Source organism: Fragaria vesca, linkage group LG6 (assembly GCF_000184155.1).
Source record: "Fragaria vesca subsp. vesca linkage group LG6, FraVesHawaii_1.0, whole genome shotgun sequence".
In the NCBI taxonomy this organism is placed as follows: domain Eukaryota; kingdom Viridiplantae; phylum Streptophyta; class Magnoliopsida; order Rosales; family Rosaceae; genus Fragaria; species Fragaria vesca.
Genome location: NC_020496.1, coordinates 9,010,498 through 9,020,587, shown reverse-complemented (window position 1 = coordinate 9,020,587; position 10,090 = coordinate 9,010,498).

Below are 10,090 nucleotides of genomic sequence, written 5' to 3'. Positions count from 1 at the left end.
AGAGGTAACCTTTTGTGTTGTCTATTAATTCATGAATAGGATGAGGGTAAATTGGTTAATAGGAGGTAGGAAGTTCTGGTTAGTTGTTTGATTGATTTCCGTGGGTTTTGTAGGTGAAGGGAGATCAAAGAACATTGCATCCTGCTCAAGTCATCTCAGTCCCTGAGGTTAGTTTCTTCTTATAAATTGTTGATCTTGTTCTCATTCACTGTTTCTGAATCTTAGGGCTTAATGCAGGGGTAGGAATTTTAACGTGATTTGTGAAAATAGGAACATTTAGGTTAGTTATTTAGTGTTTTTGAAACACTCGAATCCATAGTTTTGAAAATTTAAGATGCATGGTGCATCCTGACTCCTGAGGTCCCTAAGATAGGTTGTTTGCATGCTGTAATTATTTGATGCGGTGCAAAAAAAAAAAAAAAAAAAAAAAAAACTGCTCTGAAATGTTTTATGTAGTCTTGATATATGTTTAGCTCAGCCCTTTACCTTATTAGTGCTATTGATAATTGATATTTCAGTTCTCAATCTGGAAAGCATTGTGTGTGTGTTTCTATGGTTTGATATATGATTGTGGCTTTCAGGGTTGTTGACCATATACAAGTGTGTCCTGTATGCTGATATGTATGTTGCTTGTTGGTAGCTTGGCTGTAATATCATGTGTTTTGGCTGTACTCATCATAGTTACAAACATAATTTACACTGGAAGTAATTATTAGGATAATAGGAATTATAGGATTCAGATGGTTTTATTCCACATTGCACCCATGCTAATTGAGAGTGTATGTGTGAGATGATTGGACTAGTGTGTGAAACAGGTATAGCTAGAACTCATAATCATCAGAGATCCAGTAATAGTAGGAATATTCAATATAATTGAGCACTAATAGTACCATTGGAAGTAACCTTAGGTAAGAAAATGGAAATCTTATGTGAAGATCCAGTAACATTTTAGAATGTCATACACTCACATCAGGTTGAGCAGTTCCAATCAATGTTGGATCTGCATCTGATCTCTCGACAACCAACTTAGGAGCAAGTCATGGTTACCTGATATCTTTCACTCCAACCGTTGTAGAACATTATGTTTATACCTAGTCTCCATTGATTCTTGTATATCATCAAAGGGAGAAGTATTCTGATCCTTACTCCCTTAGAACATTACTCTGTCTAGTTGAGTAAAACGACCTGGAGGAACTTTTCTAGGCAGTGGTAGTGGGTGTGGAGAAGCTTGAGGTGGGTATGGTTTAAAATTCCAATTATTTGTGTATGATAGACTGAATCTGCTAAACATGTGTTGATATTGTCAGTACTTGGCACATCGTATCATCAAACTGATTTGAATAGTTTCTTGTTTGAGTGATTTTTCATATATATGTTGGTAATTGTTCATTGACTTTTCAAAGACCCTCTAACTGGCCAGGTATACTGTTCTATTTGATTATGTAGGCTGGAAGACAGTATTACTCTTATATGGCCCGCGGATGGGTGCAGCCAGTGGATATTCCTTTACCTCCATGGCCGGACCGGCTATCTGTCCAATATTCTTCGTATAAGCGGAGCAAATATATTGAGGAAACCAAGAAATTTCCAGAATTTGCTGTCTTGGATGAAAATGTGATATCCGTGTGGCACGCATACTATAAATCCGTGGTACCATGTTTTTACTTTCACATTTTTTTTTCATTAATTTAATCGATTATCCCCTCATTAAACTTCTTATTGCTCATGTCCTTTCTTTCCAAAACAGGACTTGACCAAAGATCAAAAGGATCAATTGAGTGGCAATCTGGCGGACCACATGCATGGAAAGGATTCTGTGGGAACAACATTAAACAGACTCATTGATGATCCAGAAAGGAGGAAAGAGGAACTTGGAGAATTTCTAAAGCTGCTGGGTATGCTTTATGCCTTGACTATGGATAAGGAGGAGTTCGATTTTGAGATTGAGCTCCGTCGCTATTTGACTTTTGAAGTACAATGCTAGTTACTTTTATGGGTTCTAGATGAACTGGAGCCCCTAAACTTTGTAGAATGTTGATGATTGTGTGTGTGTGTTGTTTCATGACACCTACTTGTTGTGTTCAGAAACCTTGTCAAGGTGGTTGACATTCATTTAGAATTCGGATTTATGACTTTAGCATAAAGAATTAGCACTGGATGGGGTCCTTCTTGTCCTCTCATCTCTGCTTTACAATTCAAAGGAAATCACTGATGGGATTGAGGCATCTCTTATCATTCCAATGCATTCTGTTTGCATTCTTCCCTAGTTCTATTTGACTCCTTTCTGTTCTGCTGTGGCATAACTACGACTGTATCTTTAGACGAGCCTTTCGCTGCTCTAATCCAAGTTTACCACAGACAAGTTTAAGAAGCCCTTCCACTGTTTTGGCACACGAGCATATCCCTCAGAACCACTAGAACCAACCGAGTAGTCCGTAATGAGGTATATATGAACCTGCATATCCCACAAGTGATAATAGTCTTTGTTTACATTTGGTAATACTAAGAAAACCAGTGTGATATTAATGGAATTGTGATGATGTACCTGTTTAACTAAAAGTACAGTTCAACAAGAGCCTCCAACGAGATCATTTGACAAAGCCAGAAAACTTTATCAGGCAGTATCACTCTGTTTGATAATCAAGGCAAACTTATAATTAGAACATGCATATGCTAAAGTCTAATGATCTTTACATACCGGAACTGAAGAGTTGGTCAAGCATTCAGCTGATTGCAGTTTTATCTATTGCTTCGTATATCGAAGAAGCAAGATATGTTTCATGATCCTTAAAATATTGTACTTGATTTGGGTTTTCTCATTTACCTCTCGGATAGAGAAATTTCCCCTTTTGAAGAATATCAAAAACCCCAAATTATATTCGAAAAATAAGGCCAAATATAAGAGTAGATTTTGATCTTTCTACAATTTGTGAATGGGATGGAGAGTATGAGATTGTATATATGCTAAATGAGTAAAGCTATGTGAACCGCATTGTTTTGGAGAATAGCTTCATGGCTCCTCCACATCCTCTACAATTGGCATCGGTAAAGGGGACATGTATCATTTCTATCCAGCCACCGAACAAAGCAATTGTTGTGATAATGGTTTGAGCAAGCAAATCGAATAATTTCTTGATGATCATCAAAGAGCTCCGTACAAATAATACATGATGGCGTATGTCTAATGATAGCTTCTAATTCCAAACTGTTAGGTCTTAAGGAGGTATCTAGAACGATCACGAATCCCATGGGAACGTCAATAGGCACCCCGGGGACGCCCTTTTTAACTAACCTGTAGAAAATTTTTACGGCAATAGCTGGCTGCTCATCTTCCAGGACATTTATGAGGGAAAGACGGTGAGCTATGGACTGAGCCAACCTCTCTCTCTTCATACGGGAGGGTTCGACCAGGAACTTAGAAGATTTTAGTTTCCTTTCATCATAGATAACTGGATCATCAATCCCAGATCAGTTTGCAATCAGCGTGTAGAGTCTGAAATGGATTAGGAGCTAGTTCTTCTCCATTTGGAAGTGTGGTGGCAATGCTATTTCTTTCTGTTCCACTGTGTTAGTAAAGTATGTGTTGACTGTAGAATTCATATTTAAGGAGATTGAATACGTAGTGGTAGGTTCAAGTTTTCAAAGACTATTATTTATAGAGAGAATGATCTACGATTACTTTAAACAGTATCATATTATATATGTACGAGGGTTAGAAACCCTTCTCCACCAAGGATTAAGAAACCTATTGGATTTGGGAAATCATCAACATGATTTATAGTCATTACATCTAGCCTCTGCACCTACGCAGAAAAAGAAAAAAAAAATGACAACAAAGTCTAGCTAGACTGCCTTGTTATGTATACCTCAATTAAGTTCATGGCTGAAATATAATACTTTCATATTTATCAAAATAAATTAATTATTGTGCTTGTAACGACCGAACCACGTGCTCAAGCCGTGTCGGGAACAAAGACAGGCTCAAGCCGGCCAGACTTATGGGCCAATTTTACTCGGCCTGGTTCAGTCCTTTAATTAGAATATCGTGCTCGGGCCATGTCAGGTCGCAAACAAATTTGGACTATATAGGGCTTCTTTTAAATGTTCGTACGTGTTATTGCTTAGCGGCTTGTTTCCCCTTTAAGTGGGTGTGTGAATTAAGATTTAAAGTGTGCTAATAACAAAACCTTTATAATTGTTCAGTACCATTTGTTCTACTGGCATAAGTCTCCTTTTTGTAAATGGAATGTCGTGAGTTCGACTCACAATAGACTCGTTATAATTTCTGAGTTGTTTAATTGCTCAAAAAAAAAAAAAAAAAAAACCTTTAATAACTATATAATACTAATATATTTTATCTTACGGTCTCTTTGGGGCCAGGCCTTATTGGCTTTTAAGGGCAGGGTTCGACGGGTTTTTAGCATAGGCTCAGCCAAGTTTTAAACCCTTAAACCAAGTCCGACCATCTACCTAGTATTGTCGGGCTTTTTTGCGAATCAAGCTTTTAGCCCATCAGGCTGGCCATGTCTGTCAGCCCATTTGATTCGCTGGCTTAATGATGAGGCATATTTGGGGCCTGCTTTTGGAGTTTTTTGTTTGGGCTACAGATTTTTTCCCTCAAGCATCAGCCATTATGTATATTTTAGTATGGTTTTAGTCTCGTTTTTTATTTCCTTATTTATTGGAAACTCTAGGCCTCTAGGGTAGTAGATTTTGCCTACCGTCTAAGAGTGTTCTTTTACACCTCAATAAATGGAAGTTTATGAGCGCTTAGGCAAAGGAAACTTTCTTTGATTTTATCGTTGTGGTGCTAGATGTTCTAGGATATTCTCTATGTGTGTCTTGGCCTTATGCCAATAGGATATGTAGTTAGACTAGATCTATGTATTCATATCCTTACCATATTGGTATTGTGTAATTCCCTATATAAAGGGCTCCTATCAATGAATAAGATGATGATTCTCTTATTATCTCTTTGTCTCTACACTTTATCCTTCATCACGTTATCATGCACTTTATTCTAACCCTAGAGCCAATAGCCCACCATTTTTGTTTTCCAAACCCTAAAATCGGGCAGCCTTGTTTTTTCCGATTTCCGACCAAAATTCCGACTGCCCTCCATCGGAATTTTATATCCCCAGAAAGCTCTCTCCGTCCCAGATCCAACGCCGCCGGCCTCACCCTGAGAACCGGTCGGAAGGTCTCCGAACCGGCCGCCGGAAAATTCCAGACCGCCGCCGCTACCGACCACCGGTTCACCACCTTTCCTTGCTCCGATCGACCTGAATTTTTGACAGCAACTTCCTCATCCAGAGCTGCTCCTTATGTCAAATTTTCAGCCTCAAATTCGAAGTATAAGTAGGCGAAACGTTGTTTCTCCTCTCGGCAGCCTCTAGAAACCAAAAATTTCAAGATTGCTCGTCTTCCAAGGAAACCAGAAAGGTATGTTTTGAAACCTTAAACTTTTCCAAGTTCAATAACTCGGGGAGGATAAAATCATTTCCTCCCTTCTCCATCTCCATTCTATGCTTGGGATTTTGTGTGTGCAGGTACCAAAAATCCCGGAATTTTATTCGCGGGTCAAGAGTGTGTTTGATCACTCTTGTTTCCTTATCCGGGTTGTGTATGATCAACCCCGACCTATCATCGGATTGTGTTTGATCAATCCGAGGCCTTTTTCCGTAATTGTGTTTGATCAATTCGCGGCTTTTCCGGATTGTGTATGATCAATCCGAAGGACAAACCATTAAAAGCATCGTTTGTGACCTCTATCGAGTCTCATAACAGCTTGGTTTTGTATGCAAGAGCAATGTAACATTCTGCTCCTTTGAGTTTTGACGTACTAGATGCCTAAGGCGGATCTTCGCTTGGTATCTGTGGAACCTTTCATTGGAAATGATTAAACCACATGTTTTGACCCCCAGGCTAACAAGCCTAGATGCCGAGATTTCACATCTCATGCGCTCAAAGTCTTTGAAGCGCCACATCGACAAAAGCCTTCAATGGCAATCTGTGTAAAAAGTAATGACCACAAAGTACTGTGGAATGCACTCATGGAGACTTTCTCGAAACGTTCATATAACTCTACTTGTTGAGTTATTAGTCAAGTGGATTGCTTACCACCTTAATTGACTACATATTGTCGATGATCTTTTGTGGCATCATGATCCATAACCTTTAGCGGATTCGATCATCATCAAGTTCTCTAGGTCCTCAAAGTTGGTGTGGAATTACCAACGAGACTTGATTTTGATCATACAAACAGGAATTGTATATACGCTAATGTGATAAACTTATTTGGGATTATCCCCTAATGTGGGGACAACAATATGGGTCATGGCAACGGCAGAAAACGTCGTGCCGATGTCTACAAAAGAGAGGGAGGAGTTGCCGGCTCTAATAGCGACACCCCCGGTCTAGACACCATTTTGTCAAAACTACTCACGTCAGCTCATGACATTAATGCAACCGTTGTGGATCTTCGGATCACTGGTTCAAGATTGTCAAACTCCTTTAAATTGTGAATGCATACAAAAAGGTATGGAAAATCAATATGAGGACAAGAACGTCATCCTCATGATCGCGAATTTCAAAGATTCGGATCCTGCTCTAGCTACCTATGACTTTGATGTCATCGGCTAGACATTGATTTTCGTTCCAAGCTATATGTACTAAGGCGTTGTATCGACGTCCCTCGTCTATTTGAGACCTCGATGTACTCACATTAGTAATAATGAATGCCTTGAAAAAATTTTCGAAGTGAAACTATTCTCTTCTTATGGTTCATATTGATTTACAATCAAGATGTACACTTACATCGTCCTTAGAAACATGACATATTGTGCCGATTTTGGTCCCTTCCTTTGAAGGTGACTCATGACACTGCATCCTCAAGGAGGATCGCCCACGTGTTTCCGGTTAAGTCTTCTACCTTATAGCAGATTTTTCATCATCAATTGTTCAACTAGGCTCATCCAAGCTCAGTGTGATGTCTTAGAATTGTCTGAAATTAAGGAGAAAGTGGTTTTAAGTGTGCCTCGCACTACCGACCCTCCACGGACATGCCTGGTCATACTGACTTGGAGTTACCGAAAGCTTTTGATTTTGGATCCCCCTACGCTATTAAACCAATTGCCGTCTTGCAAAAGACGTTGAAGACTTATCAAAGCTGGAAAATTATCATCATGATCGGATCCTCTAAGTCCTCTGAGTTAGTTTATGTTCATGTCAGGGAGCTTTTGCTAACTAGTCATGGAGTTTACGACCTTAGAACGACCGAAAGGACTTGGTTTTGATCATACACACGTCACTTTTGGCTAAGGCAAAAGCCTACACGCCACCTGCAAGCTTCACAGCTTCGCACATGCCAAATCTGCGAAAAACAACAATCTGTCCCTTCTGGACAGTCAACTTCGTTTAAGCTTTGTGAACAGATCCGGACGAACCAGACAGTAAGCTTTATATCATTGGAAAGCACTACGAGTCTAGTTTTCAGAAATTTTCATGGTTCGTCCATATCTATTTTAACGAAGAAGTTATGGCTGTTTTAGTGCTCAAAGGTCATTCTGCGCGGAAATTTTTATGCACTCTCGGGATTGCAGCTTTTCGTAGCTTCTTTCAATCCTTCTAAATGGTTCAAGTAGAACTATTTACTCACCTATCTACTCCATGTAGTTATGTCTCATAGAGACATTAAGTGCTTCGCAGATAGTGGAACTATCCACAACATTCTAAGGAACCATGTTAAGTTTTAAAGACATTCCTGCTAATGGTATTCATTTGAAAACACATTGTGAGAATGAACAAGAATTCTTTTGTGTATACGTCCTCATGAATGCGAACTGAAGCGCATCTTGGAGAAATTCATGAGTCAATCTAGTGAACTGTATGTCACTACGATTCGAATATCGAATCCCATATTGTCGCCAAACATGATATTTGGGACACCGACTCATATAGGCTTTGGTTTGACCAAATTGGTCAACCTGGAAGAAATATAAAAGTCCAAATTTTGAAAAATTTTCATGGACATCCATTCTTCCGCTCAAAACGAAGACATTCGAGATCTATCATCACCATGAAGCATGATGGTGACCCGGGGGACATTGACGTCACCCGCACACGACTCCAACTTCCTGGAGGTCGTCCGGTCAATTCCTCAAGCAATTGAGGTGCACCGGCCTTTCCTCGATGTCGCATTGGCCCCCTGCAATGCTCATTGCTCGTTTTGAAAGCCTATCCTTTAGCTAAATAAGGAGTGAGACCCTCCTACGCTAAATAACACAAAAGTGAACATTCTATTCTTACATCAAACTATGTAGATAGATACAACCAACTTGCGGACACCTTTTTATGCTTTATGGTGTTGGTTGAAGTGTTAACACACTGGTCACGTGTTACACTATTATCTACTGCTTATGCTGCTTATGCTGCTTATACTTCTACGGGCTCACTACCCATTCTTTAAAGAAGTTCATCGGGATGTAAGTTGAAGTGTCATGTACCCCATGTTCACATGCAATACGGTCTCACCGAGGCTACGACAAAGCAACTTTAGCTTGTCGCTCGAACATTATTATTGCGCACCAATCTTTCTATTGCGTCTTGGGGCTATGCAATATTTGCATGCAGCTTTATTATTCATCTACGACCCACCATCATTGAATTTTGTTGTACTACAGCTCGTGACTGTGTACCAGGATTGACACGAAATTGCAATTTTTGAGCTCGGCATGATTGAAACGGATCTCCAATCCTTAAGCTCGGCTAGATGTTATTTCTAGGTGCCAAATCGCATTACCACTGCGTACAATGATGGGTCATTTGAGATGAATAAATTTAGGTTGGATATGAACCTCCACCTATAATCCGCATATATAGAAACCTTGTCATGCGATCTCATTCACCGCTAAATTGCGGATTGTCACTTTGATGAGACAATATTCCCGCCGTTAGGGGGAGATAAGAACATAAGTGTTCAAGTGGAACGATGTGATTTGTCGTGGTTTGTCCCCACTAAGTCTCATCTTGATCCCAAATGCTTAAAGTGTTAAAGTGACGAGATCACATGCTGCAAATATGTCTACAAGGATTGATGTCCTACAAAAGGACATGGCGCGACCAAAAGAAGTTGGTCTTGGCACCATCACCATGGATGGTGATATGGTAACGCCATATAGTGGCAAAATTGGTGTCACAAGGCCGTGTGGCTCCCCAAAAGGAGGGAGGCCCTTAGGTTCGATATTTTCTCGCACTAGAAAGAAAGCGAGTTTGGCACAACCTAATCCATTGATCAGTGATACTCAAATCCGTCTCATGAAGTCTGAATTGTGATTATCGTTGGGGGACGCCTCAATGTCAAATCCAATTCATATAGAGATCTCTACAAGTATTACACTAGTGTACATGAGAACGTGGGATAATGAGTCTACTATCGAACCACCCTTCGTTGATGGATATCAACTTAGTTGATTGGCCTAATGGAAAGATGCGATCCAGCATTAACAAAAAGATAGGTCCTTGGGCAGGTGATGCCGACACCGCAAGCTAAACTCTATCAACTATGCCTTTGTTAGATAGCGTAGTGAGAGTAAGAGCTTAGACTCACCTTATGGCGCAAGGTCTTTCACTAACACTCACTGGGATCAACTACGATGAGATATGCTCTCGTAATGGATGTCATTGAACTCCACCACTTTGTCTGTTTGGTAGTTTCCGAATAACTGAACATGCAGCCTATGAATGTGGTCATAATAACATCTCTACGGGATCAGAGATATACATGAAGATCTTAAACGGACTTCATTCATCCGAATCAAGTGGCTCCAAACCACAGGAGCATGCGTTTGCTAAATGTATTGAAACGCACATGGACTCTACTTGATTTGGAAAGGATATGGTGAATTATGCATTTGCGTGTTCATTCCGGATTTACATGGACTCTTGATGGATCAAGAGATGCCAATATGTATCAACATCCGAAGAAAAAGATCTTGGGAAGACATGGTCTCGATAAGGCACTCGATGACTGTATTGATGATGATTTTCCATCAATCGGCTTAGGCGCTCTATAACTAGTGAGGCCTACATA